This window comes from Malaclemys terrapin, chromosome 7 (assembly GCF_027887155.1).
Source record: "Malaclemys terrapin pileata isolate rMalTer1 chromosome 7, rMalTer1.hap1, whole genome shotgun sequence".
NCBI lineage: Eukaryota > Metazoa > Chordata > Testudines > Emydidae > Malaclemys > Malaclemys terrapin.
In genome coordinates, this window is record NC_071511.1 from 118,864,503 (window position 1) to 118,882,547 (window position 18,045).

At 45.3% G+C, this 18,045-nt stretch overlaps 1 protein-coding gene across 3 annotated transcripts in view; it reads right to left on the reverse strand.

Annotated features, from left to right (window-relative positions):
- Positions 1–6,121, reverse strand: part of PDCD4 (programmed cell death 4) — a 33,266-nt gene extending 27,145 nt beyond the window's left edge. For 2 of the 3 annotated variants that reach the window (XM_054034319.1, XM_054034317.1), the window contains exon 1: positions 2,291–2,393. The gene's annotated coding sequence lies outside the window, so the exon portion shown is untranslated. Of the gene's footprint in view, positions 1–2,290; positions 2,394–5,817 lie in introns of those variants that run through there. The other variant, XM_054034318.1, reaches the window with a different exon arrangement.
- Between the last annotated feature and the right edge of the window lie 11,924 nt (positions 6,122–18,045).

The following is an 18,045-nucleotide window of genomic DNA, read 5'->3' on the forward strand; positions in this document are numbered from 1 at the left end:
TAACACTCCAACAATGGAAGAGATGAGGCCTCAGCACCCAGAGAAGATTTAGGTACTAGAGTCATGGACCCTGGATCCAAATGGCACAAATTTTCACACTTCCAGGGTCATTCCTGATTTATGTATCTGAAATCAAACTGGCTTACTCTCTGTGCCCCTTCCTCAGGCCAGATAGCCAATATGTTAGTGGACCTAAGGACTGGGCTTGTAAAACCTCCACGGAAAGGCAACTGACACAATTGTCTAGTTCGGTTTTTTACTATTATTTATATTATGGTAGCACCAATGAACTTCAATCAAGGACCAAGTATTCATTGTGCTTGACTCTATGGGGGGGGGGGGGGGGAGAAAAAAAAAAACAATCTCTACAGCTAGACAAGACAACAGGGGGTCTTAAGTTTGAGCTTTTTTTTTTTTAATTTGCAGAACATTGTAGAGTGCTGTAAAGACTCTAAAAACCATAGGATCCTGGGAGACTTTGTTTTGGAGGGAGGTGGTGTCTTGGTTTTTTCTCAAGTCCACTATTTTCTTTGGTCTCTAGTAGACAAGGAGCTTTTCTGGATCATTCAGTTGTGAATATTTCAATGAGACACTTCTATTTATGTAGGTATTTAAACCGCACTCATCAGCCAGGTACACATCTCATGATCACCAGCATCCAAGCCGTCCAACTAGTTAACATAAGCAAACAAACCCCAATGTGTCCCTGGCCAAGAATTTGCAGTGATGTTAGATAAGGAATAAGGCTTCAGAAAACTCTAAAAATCTCTAGATTTAAAATCTTCTTTGAATATGCTTGATATGGCAATCACTTCTAAAACTGTATTTCTCCCTTCCCCAACTTCAATCATTAATGCCATACCATGTTTTTAAACTGCAGCAAAATGGCTGAAGTCACATTTAAAACAACCAAAGAAATGTTACTTAAACTTCACAGCATTTTTTCCTCCCTTTGAGCAGAGACCAAGCATGAAAACCTCCAGCCTGAAATGTGAACATTTCAAGGTTGAAAACATAGTGTTACAGCATAATTTTTTTGTGGCCATGTGCTCACTGTAGTACCGTAAAAAGATCCATTTCCATCTAAGGTTTACACATACATACACTTTTATAGCACAGAATGCTCTATATAAATACTAGGTGTATAAATAGCCTAAAATATTACTTATTCAAAAAAGACCTCAAGTGTTACAGTTAAACATACACCAATCCACCTTCAACCCAAGTCTTAAAGCGCACACTTTAAAGTATCAGAAACAACAACGGAAGTGGTTTTCAGACAGATGTGGCTAGTCTGTTTTGTTTTTAAAGGTGCCGCAGCCAGCTCAGCCTTTACAAGAAAAGAAAGTGACTTTACAGCCTGGCGTGGCAGGGTAACCAACAGCTCTCCTGTAAAGGGAGAAACCAGGCTCCCTCCTCCCCAGTAACCAATTCAATCCTAGTGCTCTTTGGGGGCAGCATGCCTGTCACCGCATCCTCACCCAGCCAGACTGGGCCGGGGAGCAGAGGGGTTGGGGATCACTCCTTCCCCACAGATGCCAGCGACTGTATCTTTTGGACAAAGCCCTGGCTGGGATGATTTAGTTGGGCTTGGTCCTGCTTTGAGCAGGGGGTTGGACTAGACATCCTGAGGTCCCTTCCAACCCTGATCTTCTATGATGAAGACCACTGGCTCCATTAAGGGCACTGCTTCTTAGGAGGTGTCTTTAACGGGGAGTCAGAAGGGGGGGGGTAAGACCCTGAAATAAACAGGGTAGCAGAGGGGAAGCCCCCACCTAGGATGACCAGATGTCCCAATTTTATAGGGACAGTCCCCATTTTGGGGTCCTTTTCTTATATAGGCTCCTATTACCCCCCACCCCCTGTCCCGATTTTTCACACTTGCTGTCTGGTCACCCCCCCATTATCCCCCCTGCTGGGGGACAGAGCAGGGAGCGGGCATGGAGACCCCACACCACCCCCTCCCTCCTGGGGGAGCAAGGACCCCACACCACCCCCACTATCCCTCTCGGGGGGGGGCGCCCTGAGCCGAAGGGGGGGAGTGTGAACAAGCCTGAGGAGAGCTGGGAAGGACCCCACACGCCCACCCAGCCAGGAGGGGCGTGGAGCCCAGAACGCCCCTCGCCTCAGAGACTTCCGGGGAAGGATCCCGCACTTCCCCTGAGGAGGCTGCTGGAGAGGGGCGAGGACCCCGCAATCCCCGCCCCCATCCGTGGGGGCTTCCCAATAGGAAAAGACCCCGCGTCGTCCCCCCCCGGAGCCGCGAGCGGGAGGGCGGGGTTCCCATTACCGTAGGCAGCGGTCCCCGGGGCTGCCCCGTCCCCGCGGCTCCGCTCCCCACAGCCGCCGCCTGCCTCGCTCTGCCCCCGTCGCTGCCCTGTTTGTTTTTGTTTTGTTCTGCCCAGCGACACGGCCACGAGCGGCCGCCGCGGATTGGTCGCCTGGCTCTACCCGCCGCAGCCAATCAGAGGGCCAGGGGTCGGGCAGGGGGCGGAAGAGAAGGAGCGTACTCAACCGGCAAAGAGGGAGGGCGACACCATCCGCTCGTAACGGGCGGGTGTGGGTGTGTCCTGCAGGGAAGGAATAGGAAGGAACCATTGTGTGTTGGGGAGGGGAGGGGAAGGCAGGGGTGGTCTAGCCTACTGGGGAGGGAGGGGCACACATCATCCTATTGGCCCCAGGACATTGTCTGGGGAGGGGGAGGAGTGAGCAGACTCCCCAGGCCTGTTAAGAGGAGACATATACAAGGCGGAGGGTATCAGAGGGGTAGCCGTGTTAGTCTGAATCTGTAAAAAGCAACAGAGGGTCCTGGGGCACCTGTTAGTCTTAAAAGTGCCCCAGGACCCTCTGTTGCTTTTTACAAGGCAGAGGGGGGTCTTTGCTGCCCCATAGGGCCCTATGAAGTGGTGGGGTGGGGTCCCAAGGGGCTGGAATGGGGAGGTATTGGGACTCAAATGGCCTCCGCAGGTTCTATCACCCGGCACCTTGTATGGGTCTGGTCTAAATGAGCATTGGGTGGCAGGAATTTATGTTGCCAGTGGCCAAAAGCCCACCCATTCTGCCACCCTCCCATCCCTTTGGGAGGGCATTTATCACCCCATCAGCTGGTTTATTCACCCATCCACTGCAAAACTCCTGGGGGCCAGTGTACTCACTGGGGGCAGGGATCAGGGCAGTTGCCTTCCCAAAGAGCCTTATTAATAGCAGTTGAATACTGGGATCTAAAGCAGAGGAATAATTGTTATTTTTCAGTCCCATAAATGTTTATGGCCCATGGCACAGAGGCCATGCCATCTAATACACATAATGATGCCACCTCCAAGGTACAAAAAACAGGACATTTGAGATGATGCTGAGGCCAAAAAACTGGACAGCAGGCAGTGTGTATTGAGCACCCATTCAGATTTCACAGGACAGCTACCTCAAAAAAGGGACAATCATGGGAAAACCTGGTTAGGTAACAACCCTAAATGCATGCAAGAAAAAATACAAGCCAAGAGGGTGCAGAGAAGGTGTTGGGGTCAATGGAGGTCATCAAATGCACGATTTCTCAGTATAAACGAGAGACAATTTAATGTAACACTTAGTGAAGAAGGCTTAAGAGCCCTGCAGTTAAGAAGGGAGCCAAAAAAAAACAACAACTCAGCATGGCACTATGCATTTATATCACAATTAGATAATGCATCATCAGCTTTTTTCCCTCAACCTCAGTTTAGCCCTGCAGGGCACCAGACCGATCTGCTTAACATAGGACGTTATTGCTCCATAGCTAGAGTAAAGGTGGCTTTAAGGAAGCCTCGGTGATCTATGCAGCTGCATAGTGCACTGTATTTCCAGGGGCTCTGTGTCACATATGTATATGTAATGCCGACAGACCCCAGTCGTCGGCGGGCAGGATTGAACCAGGGACCTCTGGAGCTTAGTGCTGCCTCTACCGCATGAGCTAAAAGCCAACTGGCTGTTAACTAATGCTGTAGAGCAGACTCATTTAACTCTCTTGGTGCCACTAGATGCGACAGAACACTACACCCAGAAGGTGTGTGGGTTACACATACTCAACCCAGGCATAGCATGGGTCCCATGTGGGTTAAATCACTGATTCCCCATCCATCATCCATTGAGGGCTGCATGGCAGATACTCAGTTCACTTGCTGCCCTCATCCACTTGTAATGTTGTGCTTGCATCCGAAGAAGTGGGCTTTTACCCACTAAAGCTTATGTTCTAATAAATCTGTTAGTCTTTAAGGTGCCACCGGACTCCTCATTTGGGGGATACAGACTAACACGGCTACCCCTTTGATTCTTTAGCATTATCTCCTGATTTCCCAGCAGCCCATTTAAGATGATTATTAGAGCCAACCTGATACTATAGAGAGAGGCACATAGACCTCAAACAAACAGACCAATTTAGATTAGGTTTGCTGAGTCCAAAGTGTGAGACAGTGTGAACACACCTTGAGCAGACAGGCAGGAAGTGGCTGGGTGAGGGAGAATGGTATATGTAAACAGGGTGTATAGGGAACCTGGAAGTGCGGAGGGAGATGAATTGGTCCCATGCCAGTTAAATCATAAGACCTACCAAGTAAGGCTAGCCTTGCAGTAGCAGTACATTCCTGCTGTATTTGCCTACAGTGAGGAAATTGAAAAGCTTGAGATTTACCACTCAACACCCAACCCCAACATTTTCTCTTTGGCAAATGACCAAAAATAAATAGAAATAAATGAAATACTTTTGGGGTTTTTTAAATCAGGAAAATAATATATTCCTTTAAGTGATGCCAGACTAGACTAGGGCAAGAACTGTCCTTTTTGCCGTCTGCCTTTGCAGGCTACATCTTCTTCCTCCTCCTTTACTATAGTCAGTGTTTTCTCCAGAGTTGCAGCACTGAACATTTTGAGATTCTGGCACCAGGTCTGAGATATCACACCAAAGCCTCAGGCGAGGTAGATATAACTCTTCTACTTGAGGGGAAGGAGGGACGCCGTAGAGTGGAAGATGACCCAGCAGACAGATCCCTTCTAGTCTTGAAATTATGAATCTAATACATACAACCCATATTCGGGGTAGACAGAGAAAATGAAACCACTATGTGCATTGGAATGCTATGAGACATCTCTAGCCAATTCAGTTTTGTTTTTATTGATCTCTCTTGTGTTAGACATCTGCTGCAAAGTGGATTTATTTAGTTACTGGCAGTTGTGTGCTCCTCAGTTAATACCATACAACTTTATTTTGTATAGCATTCCCACTGGAGTTAATGGGAGTTTGGATGAAGTTAGGTGAGGAGGGTTGGACTCTAATAATAAGGAACTGCAGAGGAGAAGGCTTTTGCCAAAGACACCCCAGTAAACCTTTGCACCAATTCCCATTGCACCCTTTGAAGTGCTCTGTGTAAAATTGCAGAAGGGATTCTGGGAGGCTATTTAGGACTGGAGCACTTGTGAGTCACTAAAGGTAGGGTCACTAGTCACAAGAGGATGAGAACCCCAATATTGTCCTGGGTATTTCCATGAGATAAAAAGCATTTTTTCTTGTTGAATATCCCTGCTCAGAGCATTGATATCAACCATCATAAATCTCAACTTAACTGGAGCACATACACTTACAGACATATAGATGCTGCAAATATAGCCAAGATTTAGTAAACAGTGAATGCCCACACAAATACTTAGCTTGCAACCAATTTGATACGTTTCTTCCCCTCTCTGTGACTACCAGGACTAATATTGCACAGCAAATATTCTAACAAACCACAGATAAAATAAACAGAATTTTCCTTTTTCCCCAGTTTTATAATTCAGATGGAATTAAGTTACCCAAAGTCACTTGGAAATAATCCTTTCTCAATGGTTTCTGCTGGATCCTTCTTTCAGGTGCAAAGTGTCTGAGTTGAGTTGTCCTGTCCTGGATTCTTTAAACCCTGGATGTTGATTGCTGCCTGCTTTATTAACCTGGATTCTTGATAATGATGATGTCTCCTAGCATGGAACTGCCAGTTGGTACTCAAAGCAATTACTAGTCCCCACCCTTGCTTCTGCCCAGAATCTTGTTGATAATTCTGAAGTCAGAGGCAGTTCATAGATTCCCTTTGGAGCTTAAGCTCTGGCAAACAAGTCCCTTTTAGTCTTTGCTTTTCACTAGATTCTCATTCTCTCTCTCTCTGGTTGTTTTCAAAGAATCCACTACTTTTCTGGCATGTTCAACTTACTTGCTGGGCCCGCCCATAAACAGAGGAAAGAAAGCTATTGGCCAGAATTCCCCCAAACAATTAGACTAGCCCTTCCTCCAGCACAGGGAATGCCCTGTTATTCTGCCAGTGGGGGATCTATAAGCAATTTGTATAGATACAGTCCGGTTTTAGAACTTATCTACAAATGCCAGTTTGAGGTTACCACGATACAAGTGTGTTTCATCAAGGTGTCTTTTGAATGTTCTTGAATCCTATGTTTCAGAGTGGTAGCCATGTTAGTCTGTATCAGCAAAAACAATGAGGAGTCCTTGTGGCACCTTAGAGACTAACAAATTTATTTAGCCCACGAAACCTCATGCCCAAATAAATTTGTTAGTCTCTAAGGTGCCACAAGGACTCCTCGTTTTTGCTTGAATCCTATGTGAATCAAAGCTGTTGTGATTCACCCACTTACAGCAAATATCTAACACAAGAGAAATCAATAAAAACTAATTTGAATTGGCTAGAGATGCCCTATAACATTCCAATGCACACAGTGGTTTCATTTTCTCAACAATTTTTTTTTAGTCATTAAACCATTTCAAAAAGCAGCATGTGTGATCCAGACACCTGAATGGTTCTGTTTGACCATAATACAGCCTGTGGAGACTGGAGTCTAGGTTAGACTATCAATCAATTGAGACAGCAAAAAACAACAGGATCTGCCAAACACAATCCCATTTATCTCGTGGTTTTATTTTCTTATGTACATATTTATTCTGCATCCTTTGTGTTGGCATTTGGGTGCCATAATAAAATTAGATGCAAACATAGCAATGCTACTTGGGTAACAAACAATCTAATCCCACTTTGGCCAGTGATGGCTACAGGCTGAAAGGTTTAGTTGAGGTGCTATTTGTCTGGGCTAATTAATTATGGTCATTTTTGAAATTTCCCCAGGGTCCTTTGCAATGGCTGCCAAACAGGAAACGCTGTTGCTGCCTGTTTGGAGTTTTACTAGAATGTGCACATTAGTAGAGTGCACGTGAGCTAGATTGTAAATTAGGTTCAGATGGTCATGCGCTATGGGTATTATTCGCAGCTCTGTCACTGACTATCTATGTGACTTTGGAGGAATGACTTAACCTTTTCATGCCTCAGTTTCCCCACCTATAAAATGGCTTCTCTGTTTTCTCATCTACCTACTCCTTATGGCTTAGAACAGCCTTCCATGTCCCATATTCTAGATTACACCCCCATGGCATACTACACTCTTAAAACTGATGTCTTGTAATTGTTGTTTGTTTGTTTTTTTGTTTATTTTCCCAGAATTTTCCTACATTGATTTACTCTAAAAGAATTGCAACACTGTGTCTTGTATCTGAACAAATGAAGAGTCTGACTCAAAACCACAGATGCAGGACAAATTTGAGATCTTTGAAATACAGACCCAGATAGAAGTTTTTCATTCCAGGCCCACCTCTAATTAGAGCTTTATTCCTATGTACTGTGTTTGTTTAAATTAGCTTGTAAGCTCTTTGCAGCAAAGACCCAGCCTATGTGTTTTGTACAGTATTATGTACAAATAACATATAGGGCTACATAAATACAATAATAATTCTACATCCAATGTTCAGCCAGCGGGATTTGTAGGTTGGTGGCACCACATTTCAGAAAAAAATATCTGGTGAAATGGAAACACATATATTGTTCCACTTCTGGTGGAGGGGAGTTTATTTAAGGTATAAGTAAATTTTTTAATTGAAAAGAAATCTTAGAAAAAGCTCTGGGCATGCTTTGTAATACAGTAATAACCATTCCAGACATGTCTCTTTTGTATTATAGTTGTCACCTTATCTGTTTATTCTTGCCCTAACAACAGCAGCACTCATCTGAAAAGGCCTTCTTTGTAGAGGGCTCCACATATTATAGGCTATATAGGAAAAATCAAGTGAGCCGATTAGACTATAAAGAATTCCAAACAGTGAATTCAGTCAAAAGCCAATACCAATGACCCAAAACATTGTCTTTGTCATGTGATAATTGTTCTTTTCCACTAGATTATTGTAGGAGAAGATCTCCGGGCGTCATTTATAATTACTAGTTGAGTTTTTTCCTTTTTGTTTTTTGCATTACTTCAGAAATTTGTTTAAACTGGAAGATTCTGTGGTGAACTAGTGAAATCATTACATAACCCGCTGATGAGTGTCAGTTACATGCCCCACTTTGTGCCTGATCCACAAAGGAAATGGGTCTATTACAGTTCTCAACTTGAGAGCTTGGCTCTTTAGCTCAATTGTTTTCATATTTGAATTGATGCTTTCAGGTCTGGAGGTCGCCAGTTCATTTCCCAAGATGGCCGCCATCACAATGACAGGAGACCGCATTTTAAAAAAGATGTGGAGAAATTGGAAAGGGTCCAGAGAAGAGCAATAAGAATGATTAAAGATCTTGAGAACATGACCTATGAAGGAAGGCTGAAAGAATTGGGTTTGTTTAGTTTGGAAAAGAGAAGACTGAGAGGGGACATGATAGCAATTTTCAGGTATTTAAAAGGGTGTCATAAGGAGGAGGGAGAAAACTTGTTCACCTTAGCCTCTAAGGATAGAGCAAGAAGCAATGGGTTTAAACTGCAGCAAGGGAGGTCTAGGTTGGACATTTGGAAAAAGTTCCTAACTGTCAGGGTGGTTAAACACTGGAATAAATTGCCTAGGGGGGTTGTGGAATCTCCATCTCTGGAGATATTTAAGAGTAGGTTAGATAAATGTCTATCAAGGATGGTCTAGACAGTATTTGGTCCTGCCGTGCGGGCAGGGGACTGGACTCGATGACCTCTCGAGGTCCCTTCCAGTCCTAGAATCTATGAATCTATGAGACGGGAGCCTGGAAGTTGAACAACTGAGATGGAGAGGGATTTTGGAGACAAAATGTGGGTGTGTTTGGTTTTAACAGGTATCTCACCCCAATATCTAATGAACATATGGGAGAAAGAAGGCCTGTTGTAAAATTTAGCACACACATACACAACTTAATTTAAGCTGAAAGAAAACTCCCATTATACAGCTGAGACCTCCTGAGTCTGCCTGAAAAACTAGACAGGCCAAAACTTGACATTCCTGTTATATCTAAAGCAAAACCAAACAGACAAACACAGCTTTAATGTGGGGAAAATAAATTTCTGTCCTTTTTAGAATACATCATTATATTTCCAAACTATCTTTGCAGGTCACCTTTAAAGTTGCTTCATAGTTCACTCATAAGGGCATTTTATACCAGCATGGCCAATTGACATTCTGAGACCTGTAGATGGTAGAAGAGCCTGGTCTATCTTATTGCTATTTGCATGTCTTCCTGTCTCTCTTTTTTCCCCCTCTCTATCTTTTGCTCGCCCCGATCTCTTCCTCTTCAATCTCTCCTTACCTCTCTCCTCCTTCCCCCGACCTTGCCGTTCTCTGTTCAGCATCCCAGACTTGTACTGACAATTTGTAGGTGAGACAATGTAATGAAAGGCACTGAATGTATCAGCTTATGCGTGGTTGAATTCTCACACTTAGTGTTGCAACCACATAGGTTTTGGCAGCTAACGCAGCCCCCTACAGCCCAGCTGGCGAAGACAGCAAACTCATTTAACATTTAGAATTGCATTTCTAAGCTCCTGGCAGGCCCAGACTAGTGTGCCTTTTACCCTGGCTATACCAATTCTATAAAAGCAGCACTTTGAAGTGTACTGTAAGGGTATGGAAGAGACAGAGAAGGAGGAGTGGGAAATGAGCAAAATAGGATTTTTTGTCTACAAAAGCTACTTTCGAGGTTGTTCTTCCAACTAGGCCAACATCATTCCATCCGTTTTAAAGCAGAAATCCCCACTGAAATCCAGTAGTTCTGCCAAGATACATCTTTAGCACTCTGCTACAACATTTCTGTGGACACATTGGTCAGGGTGACCAGACAGCAAATGTGAAAAATCAGGACAGGGATTCGGGGTCATAGGAGTCTATAGAAGATAAAGACCCAAAAATTGCAATTGTGCCTATAAAATCGGGACATCTGGTTACCCTAACATTGGGCCAGATTCTGGCACCAGCTGTGGCCCCTTTACACCACTCCTATGGCATAGGGAGGTTGTAAAGTGACTGCCTGGCTCTCTGGAGAATTCCCCAGCCTAGAACCCCTGTCCCACCCCCCCAGCAGCCTCTGGATTAGGAGTATAGCCAAGGTTTGGAGGGGGACATGTTAGCACCAAGGATGGCTATAGTGCTCTGCTCTCCAGTCATTCTGAGCTGTGGAGCGGCCCATAGACAATGCAAGGCTGCTGGAAGTGAGAGCAATTCTTGGGGCTGTGCTGACGCTCAGAATAGAATCTGCACTGTCTGCTGCACTGCTAAAAAGGCAGAGTGCCTAATCTGGCCCTGCACTCCAGTCACACAACACAGATACAAAAATAAACCAGTAGTATTATCTTAAGGGGTGTGGTCTAGGGTTAGGGCTTGAGACTTGGAGTCAGCAGTTCTGGGCTTTGTTCCCACCGCTCCCACGGACTGTGTGACCTCAGGCAAGTCACTTCGCCTCTTTCCTGTCCTTGCCCCACGCTGCTAAATGGGGATGATGATAATATACCTTGTATGATGCCATGGGGCTAAATTAGCTGATGCTTGCAAAGTGCTTTGAAATCCTTGGATGAAAAGATGCTAGATAATTGCTAAGTAGTATTCATAATGCTAATAGTTTACTCCATTATACATTGCTTTTCCTCCCCAAAGCTCCCAGAGTGCTGCAGAAGCTACATACATACACCACCACTAACCCTTGCTGGGTTTTGGTTCTTCCCAAATCCAGGTCAGGAAATGTGCCTGAGACATTGCAAAAGGCAGCATATAGGCAAACACAGAGTAGTCTGGTCAGTGCAGCAGGGTGTGGGTGTGGGGGTGTGTTTCTGAAGGACTGAGCTTGCAACACTAGGAATATGCTTCTCTCACAAAGGACTGCATGAAAGGCTGCATGAAGCTGATAATGGGAGGAGGGAATAAAAGCAGCAGTTAGGGGCTGGGGGAAAGTGCATAAGGAGGGGGTGTAATGTACTGGGGTTGGAATCAGACCCAGGCTCAGAAGGCTCCAAGGAACAGATCGGTACTGCAGACTGCTCAAACATCACTCTACATGCACCACACCTGAATCCACCCAGCTGCACATCATGGGGTGGGCGACTAGTAGGACCATTAAAGGCACAGTCCACTAGCCGGGGTGTAAGGTGGAACTCAGATCGGAATGGTTGCTGGGTCAAAGATGAGCACCTTGAAGTTATGTGGAAGGCAGGCAGGCAGGGAGTTGGTCTCCTTATTTAGGCCCAGAGAGCTCGTACTGAACAACTATATTATTTGTATTTAAACATTATGAGCTGGTCTACACTAGGAACTTACACTGGTATAGCTGTGTCTCTCGGGGGTGTAAAAAATCCACACCCCTGAGAGAAGTAGCTACACAGACTTAACTCTTCATGTAGACAGCGCCATGTTGATGGAAGAATTCTTCTGTTGACCTAGCTGCCACCTCTCGGGGAGCTGGATTACCTATGCCAATGGGAAAACCCCTCCTATTGGTGTAGGTAGTGTCTACAGTGAAGCACGACAGTGGCTGAAGCTGTGCCACTGTAGCATTTTAAGTGTAGACATACCCTACAAAACTAACACAACAGCAGCCAGAGTCTGGGGTGGCTGGTGTGACAGATGTTGCAACCCCATGCAGTGTTTTTGCGGACCACTGTATTGAATTTAAGAATGGTTTAGGTATGGTTGTATTCTACCCTATAGGGGTGGGTTCCCGCAGCTCCTCCAGGAACTAAAAAATGGTGAGAGGTGAATCAGGTGAGTCAGTGAGACTACAAGCAACTCCAGAGACATTCTACTCCACTGGGGTGGTTTGCACATATTGGGTCAGGTTGGGAGTTCCAGAGGCTAGGAAACAAAGAAAGGGCTTTTGTATGCAAGGATGAGTTTGAACTGACCCATGACCTTCCACTGGCTTGCTGGGGATACCACAGTACATGTCGGGGGCTGTGCAGTCTTAAAACCCCTGGTCCGAAGGGAATGGGAGACGGGTCCCCCCAGAGACAGGTGACAGCTGGAGATCTAAGACCTGATGGGGCACAGGAGAGAAAATACAGGTGCAGTTACCCCTGAAGCTGTGACAGACAGCGGCCTGCAGCTCCCTGCAGTCCAGAGCTCCCTCCTTCCAAAATAGAAGACTATCTTTGTAGTGTCGACAACTCTCACGATTTTAGTGCAAGTCTCGTGATTTTTAGTGTATTTCTTAAACTCCAGCTCCTTGAATCAAGACAGTGCAAGAGAACCTCGGCTTTCATTTAAAAGCAAAGTAAATTCCTAGCCCTCAAGGTGGTGGATGAAAGCGTGCAAATGTGCATGCTGAGGGCTCCAAAATTGGAAGGCAAATAAAAAGAATGCCAAATTTGTTAATTTTAAAAAAAGTCTCATGATTTTTAAGCCAATCTTACGATTTGGGGGGGGGGGGTGACTCATGATTTTTGAATGCTTGAGGGTGGCCTTTGATCTTTGCAGCCATACCCACATCCTTACATAACAATGGCAGCTGCTCTGTAGAGGGCGTTCTAGACAGGAGTGACATGCTGAAAGCTATGGGAGGAGATTATAATAGAAGCCTATTATGGCCTCACATTTCAGTGCTAATCTTTAAAGTATAAAGGCCTGGAGTCTCAACATCCCACACACCCTGCTGGGTGGGATTGTCTTTTGGTTACAGTAACTCAATGTTCTTCAGGGGCACTCATCCTAAATAGTAGGAAATCTCCCATAGGAAGGAAGGGATTCAAAGGCTCCAGGAGCTCTTATAAGGTTATTTAATGAGTCTGACTCCATGGCAAATCTGACTACATGGCCGTGTCTCTTGTATTTGTGAAAAGTTATTCATTTTTGTGTCAGGGGTAGCCTTTGTTGAAGATATACAGGCCCAAAATCAGCACTGGTGTAAGCTTCAAAGAGCTGCATCTGTGTGCATCATTTAGCCCATAGGGTACGTCTACACCGCAGGCTTGCTGCATGCTGTGCTAAGCTTTTGTTCCCAACCTCCCCCATCAGCCACCCTCAAAGCCCTTAGATACATGTATTGAACCTGAGCTGGTTGTGCTCATCTGGGGGCACATGGCAGAGTGTAGGTTGAGCTGTGACCCCCACCCTGCTGGCCCACTTTATAGTGTGGAGCAGTAAGGGCCTGGTCTAAAGTCTCGTCCTCTGCTGCCATTCCCACAATTGCCTGTACCTGTATCTTCTGCTTTCATGAGCTGTGGCAGGAGAAGGTAGGCAAAGACCTCCAAAATAACACTATACACCAACACCCCTTGATAACACTATTAAGAGGGAATAATGCCCCTGCTTGTCTCAACAGGAAAACGCAAGATCTCCTCACCATCCTAGTGTCCTGCACCTCTCCTGTACATCTGACATTAAATATTCATTAACATGCCTCTGTGGTTGACCAAGGCCTGCAGAGCAAGGAAGTAAGTAACCTTTGCTTCAGCTAAATGTGTTGGTGGGCTAAAACCACTTCCACCTAAGTGTCTGGGGAGGACAGACAAGATCTCCCACAATACACCAGGATGGAACCAATTCCTAGAGTGGCTCCAGTTGGTCAGGAACTAAGAGCCCTGGGATGTGCCCCAGAAATCCTTGCTCCAAACATGTAGCTGCAGCTTTACAGGAGATGGTTTGTTTGGAGCAATGTGAAATCTTGGAAATGGGCTTGGCTACAATATACCCACATACAAGCAAGCCAGGGTGTGGGTACACATCCAATGTAGACATAGTAAGTAAGGTGAAATAGTAGCTATGGTGGGCTATTGCCTGCATGATATTTTCATGTGTACACTGCTTTTTTCTGTCACTTTCTTTTTTTTCCCCTTTGCTCAGCGTGCAAAGTTCTTCTATTCCCACTTCATTCACCATGTCCTGGCAAAGCTCAGGACTCTCCTTTCCAGCAGACATTGGTAGGATTTGGTGACATGTTAAATAAAACTTTTTGGGGGGGGGAAGGCGGGGAAGCTATAAGGGCTTGATCCAAAGCCAATTGAATTTAACCTGAGTCATTCCATTGATTTCCTTGGGTTTTGGATTAGGCCCTGAATAGGTTTTGACACTGTAGGCTTGAACAGCTGAAATTCAGATGTTTGAGCAGAAGCAGCTGACAAATCAGAGGCACTTCAGCATTGGAAGGAAGAGAATGCAGCACGTACTGTGTAAGCATAGACAGCAGCGGAAACATCAGATGCATCCCCTCATGTGTGGAAAATGGCCCTTAATCAGTGCCCTGCAGATCACTTTCAGACTTCTTGTGCTCCCAGAATGCACTTTTCTGTGCTGATCACATGAACGTTTGGATACCTTGTATGATGGGCTGCTATGTTTTCATGCACACGCAGCAGCAGCTCTTCTCAAAACACTCAGATTAGACTTTAACCCTTTGCCTGGCAAATCAAGATTGTGCTGTCAACGGGCCAAATAAAGCCAGGGAGACAAGGTATAGCTTCACCTCCTCCCTTGTTTCAGTGCAAGTCACTTGCAGGCTTCTCAATCCACCATGCCTGCTTTCCTCAGTTAGGTGAGTGCAACCAGGTACAAGTGGTGGGGAAAGTTGGAAGATTCCTACTGCGAGCAGGAGTATGTGGTGAAGGGCCGAAGATGAGGTGCTGCCTATGAATGGGGGTACCCAATAGTTCTTCTGAAAATCAGAAACACCAAAGTAAAAATCAGGACTAAATAAAGTCCTTAAACACCTTATTTTTGGGAGCAAAGGGACAGGAAAGGAGGACAGGCCTCTGTGGCCCTTGGCTTCATCACTGACCTATTGCCAGCTTAATATCCAATATATCTTCTCTCTGGGGCCTAAACCATGAACTGGATAATTAGTTAATATTTCCCATCTCTAACTTCTCTGACTGATGTGAGTAGCTGGAAACAGACATTGGAATTGCCTGTTCAAGACAGTGCTTATCTCCTTGAGCTGGAAGACAGGCCTGTGTTTTGTTTGCTGTTTTTCATGCTATGTTCCATGTACTTTCTCTTATGCATGTCTAATTCTCGATCTCTGGCCACGCCTGCTTTGGGATAAGGTTTGCTTCTGGTTACCCCACTCCTGCGGTTAGAAAGCACAGACACCCGTTCCCAGTGCCCTCTCCTTGTGCATCCAGACAACAGCCGCCACAGGCCAGTCCAATGAGTTTGGCACTATGCAGTGTATCTATGGGTACAGAACTGGGGACCAGAGGGAGACCAGGCAGATTCAGAGGTTAGAAACTCAGCCGGTAAATGTTTCTTTCTTTTCCAAAAGAGAGAGTGAATTGAGTCCTGGTGAAAGGCAGCAGACTGGCAAGCCCTCGAAGACTAAACGCCCTCTCCTTATCCACTGCAAGGCAGTGCATGTTTTCCACCCACCCACCCACACTGACCTGCCAATATGCCCATGGGGCCGGTTCCTGGGGCTGAGAGTATCTAGTGCACGGGTAGGCAACCTATGGCACACGTGCCAAAGACGGCACGTGAGCTGATTTTCAGTGGCACTCACACTGCCCGGGTCCTGGCCACCGGTCCGGGGGGCTCTGCATTTTAATTTAATTTTAAATAAAGCTTCTTAAACATTTTAAAAACCTTATTTACTTTACATACAACAATAATTTCATTATATATTATAGACTTCTAGAAAGAGACCTTCTAAAAACATTAAAATGTATGACTGGCACGCAAGACCTTAAATCAGAGTGAATAAATGAAGACTCGGCCAGCACTTCTGAAAGGTTGCCGACCCCTGATCTAGTGCTTATTCCAGCCTTTGGAGAGAGGCTGATTTGAATGTCTTAGCAATTATCTGGTTTCCTTGTTTCCCGTCACAGGTGTGCAGAGCACCGTTTTGCAACACCCCCTGGTTCAAGGTGAAAGTTTGCTGCCATCAGCATGTTGCTATCTGCCAAAGATAAACCGGAGCAGTCCAACCAGCAGTGCAAACACCACCCAGCCAAGAAGAAACCTGTAAACAAACCATGCTTCCTGTGCCCTCTAAAGGCACACAGGCACTGTTTGCAGATGGTGGAACAAAAGAGAGGTGTGTTAAAACAAGTCTGAGGAAAGAGGGGGAGAGATCTTCTAATTAGGAATCAAGGTCTCCAAGGCTTTGGGAGTAAATCAGTTAGATAATTGCCATACCAATTAAAGGTCATGCGGTTGTTACTACAGTCCCATGTAAAGGAAAGCAGCTGACCCAGGAATGCTCCTGGCAATTATTTAAAGGTTTAATGAGATGAGCTTTGTAGAGATCTCTCCTGCATGAAAAGCTTTTGAATGTGCAGACTACAGCTAGGTCTACATACAAGTTTGCAGGAGTTTGGTTAAACCAATTTAGTTAAATGGGTGTAAACAGATGGGTATAAACTAGCCAGGAATAAATTTAGGCTGGAAGTTAGAAGAAGGTTGCTAGCCATCAGGGGAATGAGATTCTGGAACAGCCTATGGATAGGAGTAGTGGAGGCGAGACAGCTAACTGGTTTTAACACAGACATTGATAAATTTATGAATGGATTATATGTCGGGGTTGCCTGTGACAGCAGGGGACTGGACTCAATGACCCAGGAGGTCCCTTCCAGTCCTATATCCCTATGACGAAACTCTTATTTCAGCTAAAAGTCACTTATTTCAGGTTAGCTAAAACTTGTTCCTAATGGATTTAAGGTCCACCAAAATAAACCTGGTTTAAGCTGCAATAATAGTGTCCATACAGCTTTTTGCATCAGTGTAATTCACTAAAACTCACACCCTACACAGAGCACTTCTGTGTGCAGACAAGCTCCAACATGAGCCTCTTTATACTGTGTACAGGGCCTGTTCAGTTCAGCTCCTTTCCCCTCCTAATCACCCAAATACCTCTGATATCACAATTCCACTCCTCAGTGAGCCGTTTATAGGGGAGGAAGAAGACAGATAGGCAGGATGCTGGGGGAAGCTACCTCTCTTGGGTTAAGTTCCATCAACCTATGAGTATCAAGGGTGCCGGCTAATGTAACATATTTCATAATGACTAGGAGCCAGATCCCCACTGGTGCGAATCGGCATAACTCCACTGAAGTCATGCAGCTTATGCCATGCCCAGTGGATAAGAGCATTCATTGAAAGAAGAGGGGGCAAACCCTGGCCCGACAGACGTGAATAGGTGCTATCGGGCTAGGATTTCACCTGAGATTTTTTTTTCACCTCTTACGGCTGCACTAAGGCTCAGGCAATCTCACCACTATGTCATCTAGTCCCACTAAGAGCAGCTCTAGATAGCACAACGAGAACGCCTGTACCCTGCCTACCTTATGGCTCCCGCCATTCTTATCACTGATGGCAACTTTCCTAAACAAATACTAATATACACAAGGCTTAAATTAAGACTTTATCAGAATGTGACTCATGTGGCATTGCAGATAGCTCCTGATCCGGGGGCTGGTTGAAGTACTTGGAAATATGCCACTTAAACATCCATAGACAAGCAAAGATGGCATTTGCACTTTAAGAACCACCATGACTTGTGATTGATAAAATCAGGCCTCACACTTCCATAGCACCTCCTATCTGAAGAGCGAAACGCACTTTAAAAGTGTTAATGAACCAAGCTTTGTACCAGCTCTTTAAGGGCCTTACTAACACCATTTTACAGATGGGGAAACTGAGGCACAGAGTGGTGAAGTGACTTTGCCTAAGGTCCTGCAGCAGGTCCATGGCAGAGCTGGGAATAAGTCTGTGGCAGAGCTAGGACTAAGACCCAGACTCCCATGCTTTAGCCCCCGAATATACTATAATATATAATATACAATACTAGC